The 21395-nt window shown below is 40.1% G+C and overlaps 1 protein-coding gene across 29 annotated transcripts in view; it reads left to right on the top strand.

Annotated features, from left to right (window-relative positions):
- The window catches only part of SHLD2 (shieldin complex subunit 2), a 114160-nt gene that overhangs the window by 6478 nt on the left and 86287 nt on the right, over nt 1-21395 (top strand). The window contains exon 1 of one of the 29 annotated variants that reach the window (XM_081562635.1): nt 18936-19502. The exons of 27 other annotated variants lie outside the window; for them this stretch is intronic. The gene's annotated coding sequence lies outside the window, so the exon portion shown is untranslated. Of the gene's footprint in view, nt 1-18935; nt 19503-21395 lie in introns of those variants that run through there. One more of the 29 variants, XM_081562603.1, reaches the window with a different exon arrangement.

Below are 21395 nucleotides of genomic sequence, written 5' to 3'. Positions count from 1 at the left end.
TTTCAGTATGTGAGGTCTAATTCCTGTCCAGGAATCCAACCCGGGTCCCTAGCATTGAGAGTGCTGAGTCTTAGGCACTGGATCACCAGGAAAGTCCCTATATTGATCTTTTATCAATATAGGTCTCATTTTTTGACTGAACTCATTTATTAGTTCTGATAATTATTTTAGTGAATTCACTAGGATTTTCTGTGTACAAGATCATGTCATCTACAGATAGAGATAGGTTTATTTCTTCCTTTCCAATCTGGATGTGTTTTACTTTATTACCTGCTTGCTCCTTACTTTTTTTTTTGTGTTGCATAGTATTTCATTGTATGAATGTGCCATAATTATTTTTAACTAGTCTCTCATTGATGGTCATGTAGGTTGTTTCCAGTTTCTTGAACTTACAGCAGTGCTGCAGTGAATAACCTATTACACAGAACATCGGTGTTCAAACTCTTCATCTCAGGTCTGCTTTAGCATCTTAAGTATGAGTAGTGAATTTGGACTGAGAAAGAATTTAGTAGTCATCATCATTTTACTTACAGAGTTGTTTAGTTCATATTTGACAAAAATCATTGTCCTATTTGGATATTAAAAATGATATAATAAAACCAGCTGATATAACAAATCACGTTTAATTTTTTAACAAGGGCTTTTAAAACAAGGAACTAAAAATCTTGTTTTTTTTAAATCAGGTCCCCATGTTGCTAATTTTTATAGGTTTTAGTTCACAAGTGCTTGTCAGTACCTCATTATTCACCCAGATGAGTGTAGCGGAGGAAAGAGTATACCCCATAAAAAGGAAAGATCATTAGCATAGGTCTGAAGATAGGTTGAAATCAGATTGATTATATTCTTTGCAGTCAAAGATGGAGAAGCTCTATACAGTCAGCAAAAACAAGACCGGGAGCTGACTGTGGCTCAGATCATGAACTCCTTATTGCAAAATTCAGACTGAAATTGAAGAAAGTAGGGAAAACCACTAGACCATTCAGGTATGACCTAAATCGAATCCCATACGATTATACAGTAGAAGTGAGAAATAGATTCAAGGGATTAGATCTGATAGTGCCTGAAGAACTATGGATGGAGGTTTGTGACATTGTACAGGAGACAGGGATCAAGACCATCCCCATGGAAAAGAAATGCAAAAGGCAAAATGGTTGTCTGAGGAGGCCTTACAAAATAGCTGAGAAAAGAAGAGAAGCTAAAGGCAAAGGAGAAAAGGAAAGATAGTCCCATTTGAACGCAGAGTTCCACAGAATAGCAAGGAGAGATAAGAAAGCCTTCCTCAGCGATCAGTGCAAAGAAATAGAGGAAGACAATAGAATGGGAAAGACTAGAGATCTCTTCAAGAAAATTAGAGATACCAAGGGGATATTTCATGCAAAGATGGGCACAAAAAAGGACAGAAATGGAATGGACCTAGCAGAAGCAGAAGATATTAAGAAGAGGTGGCAAGAATACACAGAAGAACTATACAAAAATGATCTTCATGACCCAGATAACCACGATGGTGTGATCACTGGCCTAGAGCCAGACATCCTGGAATGCAAAATCAAGTGGGCCTTAGGAAGCATCATTACGAACAAAGCTAGTGGAGGTCTTGGAATTCCAGTTGAGCTATTTCAAATCCTGAAAGATGATGCTGCAAAAGTGTTGCACTTGATATGCCAGCAAATTTGGAAAACTCAGCAGTGGCCACAGGACTGGAAAAGGTCAGTTTTCATTCCAATCCCAAAGAAAGGAGATGCCAAAGAATGCTCAAACTATCGCACAATTACACTCATCTCACACGCTATCAAAGTAATGCTAAAAATTCTCCAAGCCAGGCTTCAACGGTACATGAACTGTGAACTTCCAGATGTTCAAACTGAATTTAGAAAAGGTAGAGGAACCAGAGATCAAATTGCCAACATCCGTTGGATCATGGAAAAGCAAGAGAGTTCCAAAATAACATCTATTTCTGCTTTATTGACTATGCCAAAGCCTTTGACTGTGTGGATCACAACAAACTGTGGAAAATTCTTCAAAAGATGGGAATACCAGAGCACCTGAGCTGCCTCCTGAGAAATCTGTATGCAGGTCAAGAAGCAACAGTTGGAACTGGACATGGAACAACAGACTGGTTCCAAATTGGGAAAGGAGTACTTTCCCAAGGCTGTATATTGTCACCCTGGTTATTTAACTTATATGCAGAGTACATCATGAGAAATGCCAGGCTGGAGGAAGCACAAGCTGGAATCAAGATTGCTGGGAGAAATATCAATAACCTCAGATAAGCAGATGACACCACCCTTGTGGCAGAAAGCAAAGAAGAAGTAAAGAGCCTCTTGATGAAAGTGAAAGAGGAAAGTGAAAAAGTTGGCTTAAAACTCAACATTCAGAAAACTTAAGATCATGGCATTTGGTCCCATCACTTCATGGTAAATAGATGAGGAAACAGTGGAAACAGTGAGAGACTTTATTTTTTGGGGCTCCAAAATCACTGCTGATGGTGACTGCAGCCATGAAATTAAAAGACGCTTGCTCCTTGGAAGAAAAGTCATGACCGACCTAGACAGCATATCGAAAAGCAGAGACATTACTCTGCCAACAAAGGTCTGTCTAGTCAAAGCTATGGTTTTTCCAGTAGTCATGTATGGATGTGAGAGTTGGACTATAAAGAAGGCTGAGCACTGAAGAATTGATGCTTTTGAACTGTAGTGTTGGAGAAGACTCTTGAGAGTTCCTTGGACTACAAGGATGTCCAACTAGTCAATCCAAAAGGAAATCAGTCCTGAATATTCATTGGAAGGACTGCTGCTAAAGCTGAAACTCCAATACTTTGGCCACCTGATGGGAAGAACTGACTCATTTGAAAAGACCCTGATGCTGGGAAAGATTGAAGGTGGGAGGAGAAAGGGACGACAGAGGATGAGATGGTTGGATGGCATCACCGACTCGCTGGACATGAGTCTGAGCAGTAAGCTCTGGGAGTTGGTGATGGACAGTGAAGCCTTGTGTGCTGCAGTCCATGGGATCACAAAGAGTCACACACAACTGAGCAACTGTACTGAACTGATTGGTAATTTTGGTGCATCTAAAATTGTTTTTCAAGTCTTTATGCCATAGTTTTCAGAATTAATTTTTTCTAATATTTGCTTTTATGCATCTGATTGATATTCAGAAAAGAGTAATTTTTTTCTCCCCTTTAGTGTGTTTGTGTAATAAGCAGAAAAATAGTACAAGAAAGTATATCAAAGAGAAGGACCTGAAATTTTCAGGATTTATAGTCTTTTTCTTTCTAAAAACCTTTTTTTTCTTAATAAATCAAATGTCAGTTATATCTATTTGGCTAGTTTGGCTTAGTTTTCATTTTACTGTGTTACTGAATAATATTCAGCAAAGATTTTATCAAGTCTTGCTTAAGGATTCTTTCCCTGTTACGAGTAAACATGAAATATCATAGTAGTATCTTTATCCCTTTAAGCATAACATGCAAGAAACAATTTTTAAGAGGTCTCTTAAAAATTAACTGTAAGCCAGGATTTTGAACTCACATGTATGTAATTCATCATGTCTCTGTCTCTTTTTTTAAATTGACATTGTTGGGTTTTTTTTTCTTTATAGGTAGAAAAGATAGTACATTCAATTATTTATTATTCAAAGTGTCTCACCATCCAGCTCCACTTATTTATCTATGTAGATGACATGTAAATGCAAATCTTTATTCTATCTTTAGCATTTTCTTTCTAGAAATTTTAGATCAGTTTTGATTTCAAATGAAATTGTTTTCAATAGTAAGAAAGTGTAAGCTAAAAATTGCAACGTGTCTCTGATGCTATTAAAAGTAGTCATAACTGAAAAATATACTGGAGGAGCAAAAAGTGCCTTCCCATTGACCATGATGAAAAGTTACAGAGGAAATATAGACTTTATTTTGAAGCACGTGAAAGTGTTAGTTGCTCAGTTGTGTCTGACTCTTTGTGACTCCATGAATGTATGTTTATTATACTGAGTTTGCTCCTTAGTAAAAGACAGAAAAGAAAAATGAATGAAGTGGTAGAGATTAAGGTATCTGAGACACTGGTAGTGTAAACAGATAAGTTAAGCAGTCTCTGGAGAAGAACCAGGCACTACTTTATTGACATAAGAGAAGCCATTTTGTGATCTAAGTCTGGCTACAGTGCTTGCCCATGAAAGAAGTCTGGCAGTAATTATGACCTTAAGAAAAGTGAGAGAATACAGGACAGAGAAAAGACAGTCAAACAGTAGTGCAGTGATAAAGCAAAGTCCTAGTTCCTCCTCACGAGATGTACATAATATATCTTTGAGTTCTGCAGGAACTAAGGCCCCCACCCAGGTAGAGGATGGAATGATGCTGACCCTCCTGACCTTAATCAACCAAAGCTTGGACTCTGTTGATCTTTGCCCCAATTTGCTCCAATTTGTTGTTGTTTTGGCCACACTGTTCAGCTTGTGGGGTGTTAGTTCACCCGACCAGGGATTGAACCTGTACCCTTGCAGTGAAAGCAAGGGGTTTTAACCACTGAACCACCCTAAAATTCCTTGTCCCAATTTTATGCCAAATTCTCCTCTACTCAGGCCCATTCACGAATATGCATGTACCCTTAGCTTAAAACTTCCCCACTTTTTGGACTTCCCTGGTGGTCCAGTGGATAAGACTCCATGCTGCCAATGCAGGGGGCCTGGGTTTGATCCCTGGTCATGGAGATAGATGCCACAACTAAGAGTTCTTGCAATGCAACTAAAGATTCAGCATATCTCACCTAAGACCTCGTGCAGCCAAATAAATAAATTATCTATTTCCCTTGTGGCTCAGTTGGTAAAGAATTTGCTTGTAATGTGAGAGACCTGAGTTTGATCCCTGGACTGGGAAGATCCCCTGGAGAAGGAAAAGGCTACCCACTCCAGTATTCTGGCCTGGAGAATTCCATGGACTGTATAGTCCCTGGGGTCGCAAAGAATTGGACACGACTGAGTGACTTTCACACAAATAAATTAGAACAAAACAAAACCTCCCCACTTTTGCTGTTTGGGAAAAGACTGCTTTGGGAAAGATCCCTGGTGTCCTCCTTACTTGCTACTAGTAATACATCCTGTGTCTCCTGTTCTTTGGCTTGGGTGTGCCTATTTGAAATCATTTACCTCAGACTGGGGCTTGAACCCAGCCAAAACCTAGTTTGAGACTTAAACCCATGAGGCCAGAACTGGAACCCAGCCAAAACCCAGTTTGGGACTCGAACCCACAATCTTTTAATTAGAATCACTCACCTTCTGTCTGACTTACTGAGACTCAGCTTCTTTGTGTCTCAGTGTAGAAGGAGTTCAGTGAGAGACAAAGTGATAGGCAAGAAGCAGATCTGTTAATATAGGATGCTTACAAGAGATGCAGGTGGGCAGGCAAGGGAACGCTGCCCTAAGGATTGAGTGGGCTACCCATTTTATAATGAAAAAAAGTGGGAGGGGAAAAGATCGCCTTCTTCAAGTAGACATAGATGCAGACGTAAGGCGTACATCACTAGCTCCTCCTTCATATTTGGCAGGAAAGTGTCTGACTCTAGAAGGGTGGTGACGTTTTTCTTTCGTCTAATGGCCTGGGGCATATTTTGTGGGTTTGTTTATAGTTTTATGGTTAAGCAAGCCTGCTTCATTGAACAGTGTTCCAGTAGCTTTCTTGAGGTTTCCTTCTCTATCTATAGTTCCCTACTGGGACTTCTACAACTACCTGTATAACTATTCTATTCTATCCCTATCATATTGGCTAGACACCCAGCAAGAGGCCTACCCAGTTTTCGAGTAACAGTAATGACTGGAGTCAGCTAAGTAGCAGTAGTCTAAATGTCCAATCTCGGTAGCATGCAGTGAACAGATACTTGCTTCCCTGGTGGCTCAGATGGTGAAGAATCCGCCTGCAATGCAGGAGACCCAGGTTTGAGCCCTGGGTTGGGAAGATCTCCTAGAGAAGGAAATGGCAACCTACTCAAGTATTCTTGCCTTGAGAATCCTGTGGACAGAGGAGTCCATGGGGTTGCAAAGAGTAGGACACGACTGAGTGACTAACACACACCCACAAATGCCTGATCTTGATAGCATGCAGTGAACAGATGTATTGGCCTGCAAGTGGCCATATCCAGATAAAGGTGGCTTAAACTAAAGCCATAAACTAATAACTTATCGGACAAGAAAGTGGCGCTAGTGGTAAAGAATCCACCTGCCAGTGCAGGAGACATTAAGAAATGCGGGTTTGATTCCTAGATTGGGAAGATCCCCTGGAGTAGGAAATGGCAACCTGCTCCAGTATTCTTGCCTGGAAAATTCCATGGACAGAAGCCTGCCTGGCTGTCTGTGGGGCTGCAGAGAGTCCAACACGACTGAGCAACTGAGCACAAGAAGTCTGGATACAAGGGTATTCATTGTTGGTACAGGGCTTAGTTACTCAGTGATTTCTCAGTGTTATTTTTTCTCGGTGTTATTTTTAGCAACGTGGTGATATCTTTCTTTAGGGTTGTGACATTGCTACAGTATTTCTAGGGGTCCCATGCAGATGCAACCAAGTATTACGTAGGGTAGCAGTTTCCTGCTGTACACTTTTTTTTTTTTTTTTTTAACTGCACTGGATCTTCATTGTTTTGTGAGGGCTTTTTCTAGTTGTGTCAAGCTAGGACTACTCTCTTATGGTGGGTGGGCTTTTCATTGTGATGGCTTCTCTTATTGCAGAGCACAGGCTCTAGACGTGCAGGGTTTAGTAGTTTTGACACACGGGCTCAGTAGTTGCAGCCTGCAGACCTCTACAGCATGCTGGCTTCAGCAGTTGCAACACACGGGCTCTAGAGCACAGGTTCAGTATAGTTGTGGCGCATGGGCATAGTTTTCCCATGGCATGTGGAATCTTTCTGGACCAGGGATCAAACCTGTGTCCCCTGCATTGGCAGATGGATTCTTATCCAGTGTACCACCAGAGAAGTCCTACATATCTCTTTATTGGTGAAGAAAGCCTTTTCCAAAGGCCTGCCGGCCAGCTTCAGCTGTCTGAGGCTCCAGTAGATAGGATTATTAATTCATGCTCTTGTCATAACAGAGGCTAAAAAGAGAACTTTCTGGCACTTTTAGCTTCTGAGGTATAGGCAGGCTCTGCCAGCAAGGGAGAAAGTTGTGGAAGGAAAAATTGTTAAATTGGTAGCCAACAGTTTTTGCCATATTTACCATTGAAAGTAACTGATGCTGTCTGTGTTATCTTATTGTAATAATATATTTTTTAAAATACAAGTACAGTTTAAGATGGGTGAAACATTCTTAACACTGGGAATTGTGATGCTTATGGTTTCATGTTCTCTACATTGAGAAATCTGCAGATTCTAGTACCCTTTGGAACTATTGTCACTGTGTTTTGTGTTGTCTGTATTGAGAAGCTTGCAAAGTCTAGTTCCCTTTGACATCTTATATAATGATGATAGTTTTAAGAGTATGTCTCCTCTCTTTTTGAAAAACTTTTTACCATTGACAGCTTGTACAGCAATAACTCCATGCTGTGGTATTTACTTTGTTGCTAGAACAGAAACCCATCCTCAACTTCTGGGAAAAATCTTGAGAATTATAATGAAATATCAAATGCTCAAATGATTTCAACACATTTTCAGATGAAGCTGCTGTCAGCAACTTACTGTCCTTGGAGTAACACATAGGCAAGTGGCTTAAATGAAGATAACTAGTGTGACCTTTATGTTGAAATTGGAAGTTCTTATCTTTGTTTCAAGGGTGGAAATGACAGCCTCATCATAGTCATTGTTACAGTAATATATGGTCGGAAACACAGCCTGAGAGTGGGGTCAGTATGTAAAAGTGTCCTTTAAGTAGTTTTGTCCTCCACAGTGCCTTAATCAACCATAGAATCTTTATGATTGTGTTCTTGTAGGGTCGTGTAAATCGAAGAAACACAAAGGGGATTGCATCTTAGATTCCAGAAGTTGATATCTGCCAGCCATCCACAATGAAAATTCCAGTCAGCTATTTAAAAAAAAGTAATAAATGAAGTGTCAGTGAAAAGCTGCTAATACACAAAGAACACATATCTAGACTTCAAGAATGTAGGACATTTGTGATGAAAGGTTCCAGTTAAGGCAAATATTTATCCTTACCTTCATGTGTTTTTTCTAGGTCAGGTATAAAATGTATTGATTTTGAATAATAATCTGGTATATTTTTACAAGTCTATTCTAATGAATTATAGACTTTGACTATCTTCTGTAATTTCATTTTTTTTAGCCTTTTTTAAAAAATGCAATACAAAGACCAGAAAAGTGAACTAAACTACCTTCAGAAAGCAATTGCAATTGGCTTTATTTATTGGCTCCCTAAATTACTTAGAAAAAGTTTAAGTGGAAAAAGCTAAAGAAAAAAACCCAAGCCCTGAGAATTGAACCTGTTCAACCCAGGGATTGAACCTGAGTCTCCTGCATTGCAGGCAGATTTTTACCATCTGAGCCACCAGGGGAGCCCTCGAAATGCAGTACTTGGGTGCAATCTTAAAAATGATAGAATGATCTCAGTTCATTTCCAGGGCAAACCATGGAGCATCACAGTATTCCAAGTCTATGCTCCAACCACTAATGCTGAAGAAGCTGAAGTCGAATGGTTCTCTGAAGACCTACAAGGCTTTCTGGAACTAACACCAAAAAACGATGTCCTTTTCATCATAGGGGATTGAAATGCAAAAGTAGGAAGTCAAGAGATACCTGGAGTAACAGGCAATTTTGGCCTTGGAGTACAAGATGAAGCAGGGCAAAGGCCAACAGAGTTTTGCCAACAGAATGCACTGGTCATAGCACCCTCCTCCAACAACACAAGAGACGATTATATACATGGACATCACCAGATGGTCAATACCGAAATCAGATTGATTATATTTTTTGTAGCCAAAGATGGAGAAGCTCTATACAGTCAGCAAAAACAAGACTGGGAGCTGACCGTGGCTCTGATCATGAGCACCCTATTGCAAAATCAGACTGAAATTGAAGAAAGTAGGGAAAACCACTAGACCATTCAGGTATGACCTAAATCAAATTCCTTATGATTATACAATGGAGGTGACAAATAGATTCAAGGGATTATATCTGATAGACAGAATGCCTGAAGAACTATGGATGGAGGTTCGTAACACTGTACAGGAGGAAGTGACTAAAACCATCCCCAAGAAAAAGAAATCCAAGAAGGCAAAATGGTTGCCTGAGGAGGACTTACAAATAGCTGAGAAAAGAAGAGAAGTGAAAGGCAAAGGAGAAAAGGAAAGATATACCCATTGGAATGCAGAGTTCCAAAGAATAGCAAGGAGAGATAAGAAAGCAAGCCTTCTTAAGTGAACAGTGCAAAGAAATAGAGGAAAATAATAGAATGGGAAAAACTTGAGATCTCTTCAAGGGCATTAGAGATACTAATAGAACATTTCATGCAAAGATGGGCACAATAAAGAACAGAATTGGTAAGGACCTAACAGATGCAGAAGAGATTAAAAAAGGTGGCAAGAATACACAGAAGAACTGTATAATAAAGGTCTTAATGACACAGATAACCATCATGGTGTGGTCATTCACTTAGAGCTAGACATCTTGGAGTGTGAAGTCAAGTGGGCCTTAGAAAGCATTACTACAAACAAAGCAAGTGGAGGTAGTGAAATTCTAACTGAGCTATTTCAAATCCTAAAAGATGGTGTTGTTAACAGTGCTGCACTTTGGAAATTTGAAAATGCCAGAAAATTTTGAAAACTCAGCAGTGGCCACAGGACCGGAAACACTCAGTTTTCATTTCAGTCCCAAAGAAAGGCAACACCAAAGAATGTTCAAACTACTGTACAGTTGTGCTCGTTTCACATGTTAGGAAGGTAATGCTCAAAATCCTTCAAGCTAGGCTTCCACAGTATGTGAACTGAGAACTTCCAGATGTAGAGTTGGATTTAGAAAAGGCAGATCAAATCGCCAGCACCCATTGGATCTAGAAAAAGCAAGGGAATTCCAGAAAAACATCAACTTCCGTTTCATTGACTACACTGAAGCCTTTGACTGTGTGGATCACAACAAACTGGAAAATTCTTAAAGAGATGGGAATACCAGAGCGCCTTACCTGCCTCTTGAGAAACTTGTATGCAGGTCAAGAAGCAACAGTTAAGAACCTTACATGGAACAACAGACTGGTTCCAAATAAGGAAATGAGTACATCAAGGCTGTATATTGTTACCCTGCCTATTTAACTTATATGCAGAGTACATCATGTAAAATGCTGGGCTGGATGAATCATAAGCTGGAATCAAGATTGCTGGGGGAAATATCAACAACTTCAGATATGCAGATGACACCACTCTAATGGCAGAAAGCAAAGAGGAACTAAAGAGCCTCTTGATGAAGGTGAAAGAGAAGAGTGAAAAAGCTGGCTTAAACTCAACACTCAAAAAACTAAGATCATGGCATCCAGTCCCATCACTTCATGGCCAGTCAGTTCAGTTACTCAGTCGTGTTTGACTCTTTGAGACCCCATGGACTGCAGCATGCCAGGCTTCCCTGTCCATCACCAACTCCCAGAGCTTACTCACACTCACATCCATTGAGTCAATGATGCCATCCAGCCATCTCATCTTCTGTGTCCCCTTCTCCTCCCGCCTTCGGTCTTTCCCAGCATCAGGGTCTTTTCCAAGGAGTCAGTTCTTCCCATCAGGTGGCCAAAGTATTGGAGTTTCAGCTTCAGCAGCAGTCCTTCCAATGAATATTCAGGACTGATTCCTTTAGGATTGACTGGTTTGATCTCCTTGAAGTCCAAGGGACTCTCAAGAGTCTTCTCCAACACCACAGTTCAAAAGCATCAATTCTTCGGCGCTCAGCTTTCATGACTATTGGAAAAACCATAGCTTTGACTAGACAGACGTTTGTCGGCAAAATAGTGTGTCTGCTTTTTAATATGCTGTCTAGGTTGGTCATAACTTTTCTTCGAAGGAGCAAGTGTCTTTTAATTTCATGGCTGCAGTCACCATCTGCGTTGATTTTGGAGCCTAAAAAAGTCTGTCACTGTTTCATTGTTTCCCCATCTATTTGCCATGAAGTGATGGGACTGGATGCCATGATCTTAGTTTTCTGAATGCTGAGTTTTAAGCCAACTTTTTCACTCTCCTCTTTCACTTTCATCAAGATGCTCTTTAGTTCTTCTTTGCTTTCTGTCATAAGGGTGGTATCATCTGCATAGCTGAGGTTATTGGTACTTCTCCTGGCAATCTGTGGCAATCAGACGGTGACCACAGCCTTGAAATAAAAACACTTTCTCCTTGGAAGAAAAGCTATGACAAACCTAAATAGTGTATTAGAAAGCAGAGACATCACTTTGCTGACAAAGGTCCATATAGGCAAAGCTATGGTTTTTCCAGTAATCATGTACGAATGTGAGAGTAGCACCTATGGCTATACTATTGATCTTAAGGTCACTGCTATGTCCTCACAGCAGGACATGGTTTCAGGTGGTCATGTGACCTTAATCCCTTGTTCCTCAGGCTACAGATGATTGATTGCCTTTTGGGAAGGTACCTTTGGACAGCATGAGCCTTTTGGCTAGCTATGGCCAATCTAAATGCTAGCCGGAAACCTGTGATGTGATTTTGTCAGAAAGATGACTTTCTAATTTTAATTTCATTTCTCATTTATGTGTATCTTCGTAATATCTTTGTCCCACTTTTTAAATGTGGTCCAAATGTTTTCTTTTTCAAAACAAAAAAATCCTGATCAAAATGGTATAAAATAGTTTGTTGTTGTTTAGTCGTTAAGTTGTATGTGACTCTTTTGTGACCCTGTAAACTGTAACCCGCCAGACTCCTCTTGTCCACGGAATATCTCAGGCAAGAATACTGGAGTGGGTCGCCATTTTCTTCTCCAAGGGATCTTCCCAACTCAGGAATCAAACCCTCATCTCCTTCAGGCATCTTCTTTACTGCTGAGCTATCAGGGAATCCCATGAATTACGTAGCTGCGTCATAGTTCACTGTGGTTGGAGTGTGAGTATATGTGTTGTGGGAGGAGGGAGAGAAACAGGAGAAGAAATGGGAAGAGATCAGGCGGGACAGCTCACCGGATGGTGTGTCTCTTCAAAGAACCAGTTCATCAACTTTACTCATATACTCTGTTGTATGTTTGTTCTTTGTGATTTTTGATTCTAGAGATGGGAATCTGTCATAGGTTCCAGGATAATTTCAACTGTTAACCCCTTGAAATACTGTCTCTACCCAATTTTATCATCTCTCACTTTATCTTCTGTGTATCTTACCTATTCTTTATATGCAACTTTTTAGTTTTTTATGCTTTATTCTGTAGGCACCTGGGATTAGGCAAAGTGCCGCCTTAATCCAAGGTTTGTAATTCCCAGGACTGTGAGACCATGCAGAACTTGGTTACCGGACTTCAGGGACTGGTTCACTTTCAGATGACTTATTACCATGAGAGTGTTGCCCTTTGGCCTTATCGGTTATTGCAGGGATACTCTCTTACTAGACTTGTCATTTTATGTGGGTCCTGTGTGTTGAATTATGTTCCTCACAACCTATGGCACCATAAAACAAAAGATTTTATTTTTCCTCAAGGTCAAATGCCCTCAGATCAAAAGCAGCTCCAATGCTAATTTATTCTAGTTTCCTGCTTTTTTCTTAGAATTTTAACTGGGTATTCCTTACTCTCTTATTATGGCTTAATGACTTTTAAGAATTTGCTTTTTATATTTTGCCTAGTGTTTTTAGTTGTTTTCATAGGATGAGTTGGCTTGAATCTTGCTCATCACTTTGGAGAACTGAACTTACGTTGTTATTTACATATTTTAGTATGTCTTCTATTTATCATGATTAACTTAAACACACACAGACACATATAAGATACTTTTGTATTCTTAAAGTTGCATTAGAGTTATAAATTCATTTGGAAAGAACTGATATCCTATTACATTATCGCTGAACCATAAAAGAGGATAAAGCACCTTCCATTACATTCAAACAGACTCTGTTGTTCTTCAGTTTTTATAGGCTAAATTTTATTCTTATGGACTTTATTTTAATTTAAGAGAAACTTGTCTTGATTCTTTGTTAGATTTGTTTCTGTTTTGTGTTTCTGTTTTAGTGGCTTTCGCTTGGAGAAGGCACTCTGTGGATTTACATACCATCTTTGTAAAACTCTGTAATTGCATTGTTCTTAAAATAGAAATAGGAACTTATTTATGGTCATTTATGTGACTTTGATATCCAAATTAAAATGTGGTGGTTGTCTACTTTTAACTATTTTTTGAAGACTCTTGAGTAGCCAGTGCAATCTTTTTTTCTTTTTTTAAGCTTTATTTATTTATTTTTGGCTATGCTGGGTCTTCATTGCTTTATACGAGCTTTCTCTAGTTATGGTGATCAGGGGCTACTCTCCCTTGGGGTGCACGGGCTTCTCATTCTGGTGGCTTCTTCTGTTGTGGAGCATGAGCCCTAGGTACACAAGCTTCAGTAGTTGTGCCTCTCAGGGTCTAGAGCGCAGGCTTAGTTACTCTGAGGCATATGGAATCTTCCTGGACCAGGGACCAAACCTGTGTCCCCTGCATTGGCAGGCAGATCCTTATCTACCACACCACCAGGGAAGTCCTACTTTTTACTTTTTTAACTCCTTAATACTCAGATTTATTAGAAGATTTTAAAGTTTATTTTGACTCTCACATTTTACTTTGTTCATTCATTTATATAGAACTGTTTATTGAGCACCTATTATTGACCAGACCCTGGGGTGAACAAGACAGACAAGGAAGAACTTTGGAAGTTAGATTGCAAGGAGTGCTGGAGAGGAAGTAACGGTACAGTGCAGCTTCAGATAGGGTGGCCAGAGAGTCCTCTTCAAGGACAAAACATTCACATTGAAATTAAAGGCTGAGTTGGAGCAACCTGTATAAAGAGCTGTGGGCATAAGTGAAGGAAACACCACGTGGAAAAACCAGGGGAGAGGAAGAGTGTGTGTGTATGTCTGTGTATCTGTGTGTGTCTGTGCACACATTCAGTCATATCTGACTCTTTGTAGCCCTGTAGATTCTAGCCTGCCAGGCTCTTTTGTCCATGGAATTCTCCAGGCGAGAATACTGGAGCGGATTGCCATTTCCCACTCCAAAGGATCTTCCCAACTTAGGGATCGAACTGGCATCTCTCATGTCTCCTGCACTGGAAAGTAGGTTCTTTACCACTGGCACCACCTGGGAAGCCCAAGAGAGGAAAGACCTTGACACATCTTGGGAACCAGTGTGATTTTGGTTGTCCAGCTGTAGAACAGGATGCTGTGATTTTGGAGAGGTGGGTCATGTCAGCAAGGGCTTTACCTTTATACTTTTCATTCAGTGAGAAACTTAATTGAAAGTATAGTGGGCATTAATTTTGTAAACTACAAATTTGAATGTGAAAACATGTAATTTTCATTTTTTTTTTCTATAACTAAAATTACCTTATTTCTGGCACTTCTTATTCTACTACATAATAGAAAACAGTCTTGCCAGTACCTTCTGGTTTAACTTAGTTAATTCCAGGTTAACTCAGAAGTTAAGGTAAATAATCAGTCCTTTGGGTAAGTGTTCAGCTTTCTCATACAGCCCCCCGCCCCCTTTATTTTCTGGGGTGGAAAGTATTGACAGAGAAGCCATGTAATATTTTCTGCCATAGACGTGGGGCCTCTCATCTTTGTGCCATCCTGTGCCCTTGGCCACTGTGAGATTGTATCTTGTACTGACTTAGTCTTGAATGGCACCGTCTGCTCTGCTGCATGTGAGGCCGATGTCCATGGCCTCTGGTCCGGGTCAGCAAGTCTGTGTATGCTGGGTCTTCCTTAATCCCAGGCTTTTTGGGTCCATTGGCCCAAAGCAAATTGCTTAGTGGTTTCCACGTTATGCTGGCATGCTTGGGACTCTGAAGTAGCTTTTCAGGAGTGTGGTCTGGGCATGTTATTGGCTGTTGCTCCCCTACCACATTGAATTAGTGTTAGCTATAAAGTTTTACTAAAAGGCTTGTAGTTCCTGGACCATGACTTGGAAAAGGGAAACATAATTATCTTCTATTCCAGATCCTTCCCCACAAACATACTGGAGATCTTCCTGACCCCAGCCTCAGCCCCGGTTGGGACAGGAGATAGAAATTTTGAGCTTGCATCTAAGCTATCTCTCAATTCCTCTTTCTCTCTGCACTCCTCCCCTAGGTTTTTATGTCCTCTCAATTGTTGTGGGAGAATTGCATTTTTGTCACCACCTGCCACTTTCTTTATGCTGTAGTTTAAAGTATAAAGGCTTCCCTGATAGCTCAGTTGGTAAAGAATCCGCCTCAATGCAGGAGACCCTGGTTCGACTCCTGGGTCAGGAAGATCCATTGGAGAAGGGATAGGCTACCCACTCCAGTATACTTGGGCATTCCTTGTGGCTCAGCTGATAAAGAATCCGCCTGCAATGCAGGAGACCTGGGTTCGATCCCTGGGTTGGGAAGATCCCCTGGAGAAGGGAAAGGCTACCCACTCCAGTATTCTGGCCTGGAGAATTCCATGGACTGTATAGTCCATGGTGTCGCAAAGAGTCGGACACGACTGAGCATCTTTCACTTCACTTCACTTACATATGAAGTCTGCCAGCAGTTTTCTTGCCTTGGGGTGTGATATTTAAAGCCATGGTTTTAAAATTTAAAAAACTCTTTTTACTCTTAAACCTTCAGATACTGCTATTGAAATTCTTAGCTTCCAAAAGTGATGGTTTCAGTGAATTAAAGAACTAATTAAAAGAGCTGAAACTATAAAAAAAATCTTAGAAAAAATGTAGGTGCAGATATTTATGATCTTAGATTAGGCAGAGATTCCTTAAATAGGACACAAAAAGCACAAGTAGTCAAAAAAAAAATAGATAAGTTGGATTTCATCAAAATTGAAAACTTTGGTTATCAAAAGATGCTATCAAGATAGTGAAATATACAAGTACCAATATCTTTTCATAGAGAATAAAACCAAAGAAATCCTGGTTCTAGAACTCAGGACAGAATTCTCAGCCAGAGATGTAAATTTTGTCATCATTAGTGAGTAGGTAACATAAATCTAGTAATCCTGGGATGGATGTGAGATGAGCTTAGAGGGGAGCCATGGGGGAAGTATAAGCATCTATGGGCTGAATAGAGAAAGGAAGGGATGATGTGAGAGGTTGAAAGAAGAATATGAATTACCATAGAAGCTTCCTCAACTCGATTTTAAGTTTCTTGAGGGCTAAGATTGTCATGTTCATCATTTTATTCCCAATTCTTATCATAAAGTAGGTTTTCAGTAGATGTCATTAAATGAAGACCAAGAAGTTTTAGGAAAAGAGTGGTCAGCAGTGACAAATGTAGAAAATCGTTTGGCTGCAATAAGGACAGAGCAACAAGTAGCTGATTGATCATCTTCTGTGGAACAATTTCAGTGGAATCTCTGTGGTAGAGATAAATGCCAGATTGCTGAGAACTGGAGTGAATGGTTGTGAAAGAGTGGAAGCAGTAAGTACAGATATTCTTTTCAAAACGCACATAGAGTTATAGGATCATAGGTAGAGGGCATGTTCTATCAAGAGAAAGTTCAGCATATTTATGTGTTAAACAGAGAGAGTCAGAAGGAAGGGAGAAGTTGATGATACAGGAAGAAGGAGGTATGTGAGACTGATTGAACATTGTCCTTATGCATGGAGAGAATAGAGTGAGGATAGTAGGTTTGAGTGGCAATAGGAATAGTGTTTCTACCACAGTAGGGGTAAAGGAAGAAAGGATGGTGTAGATGGAGAAGAGTGAGGAGTTTGGGGCATCAATACACTTGATTAAGTTTTCATGAAGTTGGGGGGGATCACCTCATCAGCTGAGATTATAGGGGATGATGATTGTAGGAGAGAGTTGGAGGGACAAGGGAGAATTTCTTTTTTTTTTAATGTTTAATTATTTATTTGGCTATGGTGTGTCTGAGTCCTGACATGAGGGTTTTTCTACTTGTGGTGTGCAGGCTTCTCTCCAGTTAAACAGAGCACAGGATCAGCAGTTGTGGTATACAGGCTTAGTTGCCCCAAGGCATTTGGGATCTTAGTTCCAAGACCAGAGGTTGGACCAGTGTCTCTTGCATTGCAAGGTGGATTCTTAACTACTGGACCACTAGGGAAATGCAGAAAGGGAGAATTTCGTGAAGGCCCTTAAGAGAAATGAGAGGGCTAACTGAATTGGATTATTACTTAGAAGAATTGTAATAATTTTTCATGGCTCTGGTATATTTAGTTGTCAGGTGATTTTCCCCCCCTATCTCTCAGGCCTCACCAGCCTGAGGATTTGAGTGGACAAGTTGAGCAATTGGACTGATTTTAGTTTGAGTTTTACAGCCCAGTGTAGCAGACAAAGAATGCAAGAAATTTCAGTAGTATGAGCATTTGGAGTTCTGGGCCACTGAGGATAGACAGAGTAGGAAACAAATGAAACCAGGAAGTAGCTTCTGTAGTAGTGGTTGAGACTTGGATATTGGAATTTAAGATTAAATAGGAGAAGCACTTGCTGGTATGACTGAAGGCGAGATCTGGCTATGGGTTTCTGAAGTGGAGAGATGGTGAAGATTCCTGGAGTTGGAGGAGATAAGGGAACTATAGAGCTAAAATTTTATAGAAGTCAGCTAAACAGGGAGTGAGTTGCTCAGAATGGTGGGAGAGCAAGGGGTGGAAAGATACTGAACCAGGTTCCAAAGCTGTTAGTAAATGTGGAAGAGTGACCAGGGGGACAGGCGATGACAAAGAGAGAGAGACCTAACAGATGACCTAACCCTCAAAAGATGTACTTTTATTTGAGGGTAAAGAATTGTGATGGTGAATAAGGCATAACTGCCATGGTTCACGTTTGCTGAGTGGGGAGAAATTAGCTTGCACCCAGATTAGTTTCAAGAACAAGACTGCTGGCAACCAATTTAAGTTGGGGTTGGGGTTTAGGGTATTTGTTTGCAGTGAAACAGTGGAAAGGGTTATTAAGAAGTATAGTGGGGAGGCGTGTGATGGTCAAAGAGGGAGAGAGTACAGAGGAGAGTAGGAATGAGATCAGAGTGAAGCAGGAAAGAGGATTAATTGAAGGGGCTTACATTTTGGATGATTGTAAGAACATGGTGGTCTTAGCTAATCACAAAGTTTTTATTAATTTTCTGGGAAAATGCCTTGATGCTGACAGATTGAAATTCTGGATTATGCGCAAAGCCCGATGACTTCATTGTTTTCAGGTCTACTTGGCAGTGTTTAGCTGTCTGTGGCCTTTGCTCAGAATGTCATAAAGAACCCTAGCATGGGACTGTTTTCTTTTGTGTCAAGGCTTAGCCTTGGGAAAGGAAGAAGGCAGGGGTGGAATCGATTGGTGTTCACTTGATTTTTTGGCCTTGACAAACTTGTCTCTAAGGGGTTTGTTTATGGGTAGAGATAAGCCTAAATTAAAATTGAAATGAGAAATCATCAAGTCTTCAGACCTTTACACAGTGGGCATCAGGTTGAGGAGTGTAAAAGTTTCTGAATCACAAAAGGAGGTCACAAATAGCAATATGTATAGTTCTTAATTTCTTTTGAGGCATGTGAATGTAGTAACATTGTAGCAATAGTTAATCCATATTTAAGTTATAAATATAACCTGAAATGCTACATATTAAATGTCTTTTTTTTTTTTTGGCTGCACTGTGTGACTTGTGGGATCTTGGTTCCCTGAGCAGGAATTGAACTCAGGCCATAGCAGTGAAAGCACTAAGTCCTAACCATTGGGCAACCAGGGAATTCCTTAAATATCTATTTTTGGAATTTTGAAGATGTATCAATTCATAAAGTTGCAAAATAATATTCTTAAGAGTTTTACCTCTCCCCAAATGCCTTAAAACCAAAGGTTATACTACATTAATCTTTTGCATATTTAAAATGTTTTCAGACTTTCTCAGGTCACAGAATACTTTGAATCATGATTCATCATGTTTCTGTGGAACAAGAAACAGTGACAGACTTAATTTTGGGGGGGCTCCAAAACCACTGCAGATGGTGACTGCAGCCATGAAATTAAAAGACGCTTGCTCTTTGGAAGGAAAGCTATGACCAACCTAGACAGCATATTAAAAAGCAGAGACATTCTTTGATTGACAAATGTCCGTCTAGTCAAAGCTATGGTTTTTCCAGTGGTCATGTATGGATGTGAGAGTTGGGACAATAAAGAAAGCTGAACACCGAAAAATTGATGCTTTTAAACTGTGGTGTTGGAGAAGACTCTTGAGAGTCCCTCGGACTACAAGGCGATCAAGCCAGTCAATCCTAAAGAAAATTAGTCCTGAATATTCATTGGAAGGACTGATGCTGAAGCTGAAGCTCCAATACTTTGGCCACCTGATGTGAAGAACTGACTCACTGGAAAAGACCCTGATGCTGGGAAAGATTGAAGGCGGAGGAGAAGGGGACACGAGAGGATAAGATGGTAGGATGACATCACCAACTCGATGGACGTGAGTTTGAGCAAGCTCGGGGAGTTGGTGATGGACAGGGAGGCCTTGTGTGCTACATCCCATGGGGTTGCAGAGTCAGACACGACTGAGTCACTGAACTGAACTGAACTGAAGAAATATTGAGGAGCTTCCCAGGTTGGCAAAGAGTTGGACACAACTGATCATACACACAGAGATACACACATAAAAGAAATATTGATGTGTGGGATTTCACGTACAAACTAAGAACAGCTTTGCTAGCAAGAAAACATGACTTTTTTGTATGTGTGACCATCTCTGCCTCTCACAAAATAATAAATAACCTTTGAAAGAAATCACATTTCACACTTTTTCCATCTTTGCCCACTAAGCCAGTTTGCTTCTCATTGTTTCTTTTGTCATTTAGCAGAACTTTAGCTCAAAGTCAAGTGGTATCAAGTTAGACTTAAGCAAAATTGACATACTCAGTAAAGAAAACTTGGAAAATATAGAGAAGTAGGAAGAAGGTTCACCTTATGGCTCAAATCAACCATAGTTGATATTTGGCAATATTTTTAGATTTAATTTTTGTCTTAAATTTTGATTACTTGGTGTTTTGTTGGCTTTTATAAAATTATGCTTATACTTCAAAAGTAAACTAGTAACTTGCTTTTTCACATAGCATTGTTCATCATCTTTAAAATAGAATTTGTGATGACTGTATAATGCAACTAATATACCATTCTTTGTTTAATTCTTCCCCTAAAATTAGACTTTTGTTTGTTTATTTATGGCCATGCTGCACAACTTGCAGAATCTTAGTTCCCCAACCAGGGATGGAACCCACACCCTCAGCAGTGAGAGTGGAGTTGTAACTACTGGACTGCCAGGGAATTCCCTAGACGTTTTTAGTATTTCTAATTTTCCACAATATTAAACAATGTTGTAATATGTGTATTTATATAAGATTTTATCTTGTAGTCTCATTTATTTCCATAGTGTAGATTCTTGAGAATTAATTTGTTTGATCAAAGGGTGTAAGCATTTCTGAATATCCTGACATATACTGCTTAGAAAAAATTTTAAATGGAAACATAGCATAATTAGCACTTCTGGTAATGACTGTTGTTGTTTAGTTGCTAAGTCATGTCTTACTCTTTTTGCTACCCCATGGCCTGTAGCCTACCAGGCTTCTCTGTCCATGGGGATTCCCAGGCAAGAATACTGGAGTCGGGTTATCATTTCCTTCTCCAGGGGATCTTCTGACCCAGGGATTGAAACTGTGTCTCCTGCATTGGCAGGTTGATTCTTTACCACTGATCCACCAGGGAAGCCTGGAAATGACTAAATTTGCCAAATGGACACAACAAATACCAGATGGAAAAAACACTATGATTTGAATATTGACTTCAAGTCTGCACAACAGATATGAGACTTAGATAGATATATCTTCATAATGGAAACCATACATGTCTTTATTCAAATGGCTGTAGACTGGATGAGGATGAATAATTTCCACACAGTATTGTGGATAATTGAATGACTACTATGATGAGTCATGAGCAGTTGAAGCCACTGAAGGTTATGAGAATGGAAAATAAAATGATGTTCCATTCTACTACATGTACCGGTTCCAGTCACCAAACCCATATGCTACAATCTGTGAAGATACTACTGGCCTGGTGGCTTAGTGGTAAAGATTTTGCCTGCAATGCAGGAGACTTGCAGGAGATGCAGGTTTCATCACTGGGTCAGGAAGATCCCCTGGAGAAGGAAATGACAACCCACTCCATTATTCTTGCCTGGGTAATCCCATGGACAGAGGAGCCTGGCTGGTTGCAGTCCATGTGGTCACAAAGAGTCAGACACAACTGAGCATCTAAACAACGACAACGACAAATTAAAGATACAACATAGGAACATCCAGATGGAAGC

Source organism: Giraffa tippelskirchi, chromosome 2 (genome assembly GCF_054371585.1).
Source record: "Giraffa tippelskirchi isolate mGirTip1 chromosome 2, T2T-mGirTip1v1.2.pri, whole genome shotgun sequence".
In the NCBI taxonomy this organism is placed as follows: Eukaryota; Metazoa; Chordata; class Mammalia; order Artiodactyla; family Giraffidae; genus Giraffa; species Giraffa tippelskirchi.
The sequence above is the reverse complement of the archived record's forward strand: the minus strand, read 5'-3'. Positions and strand labels throughout refer to the sequence as shown.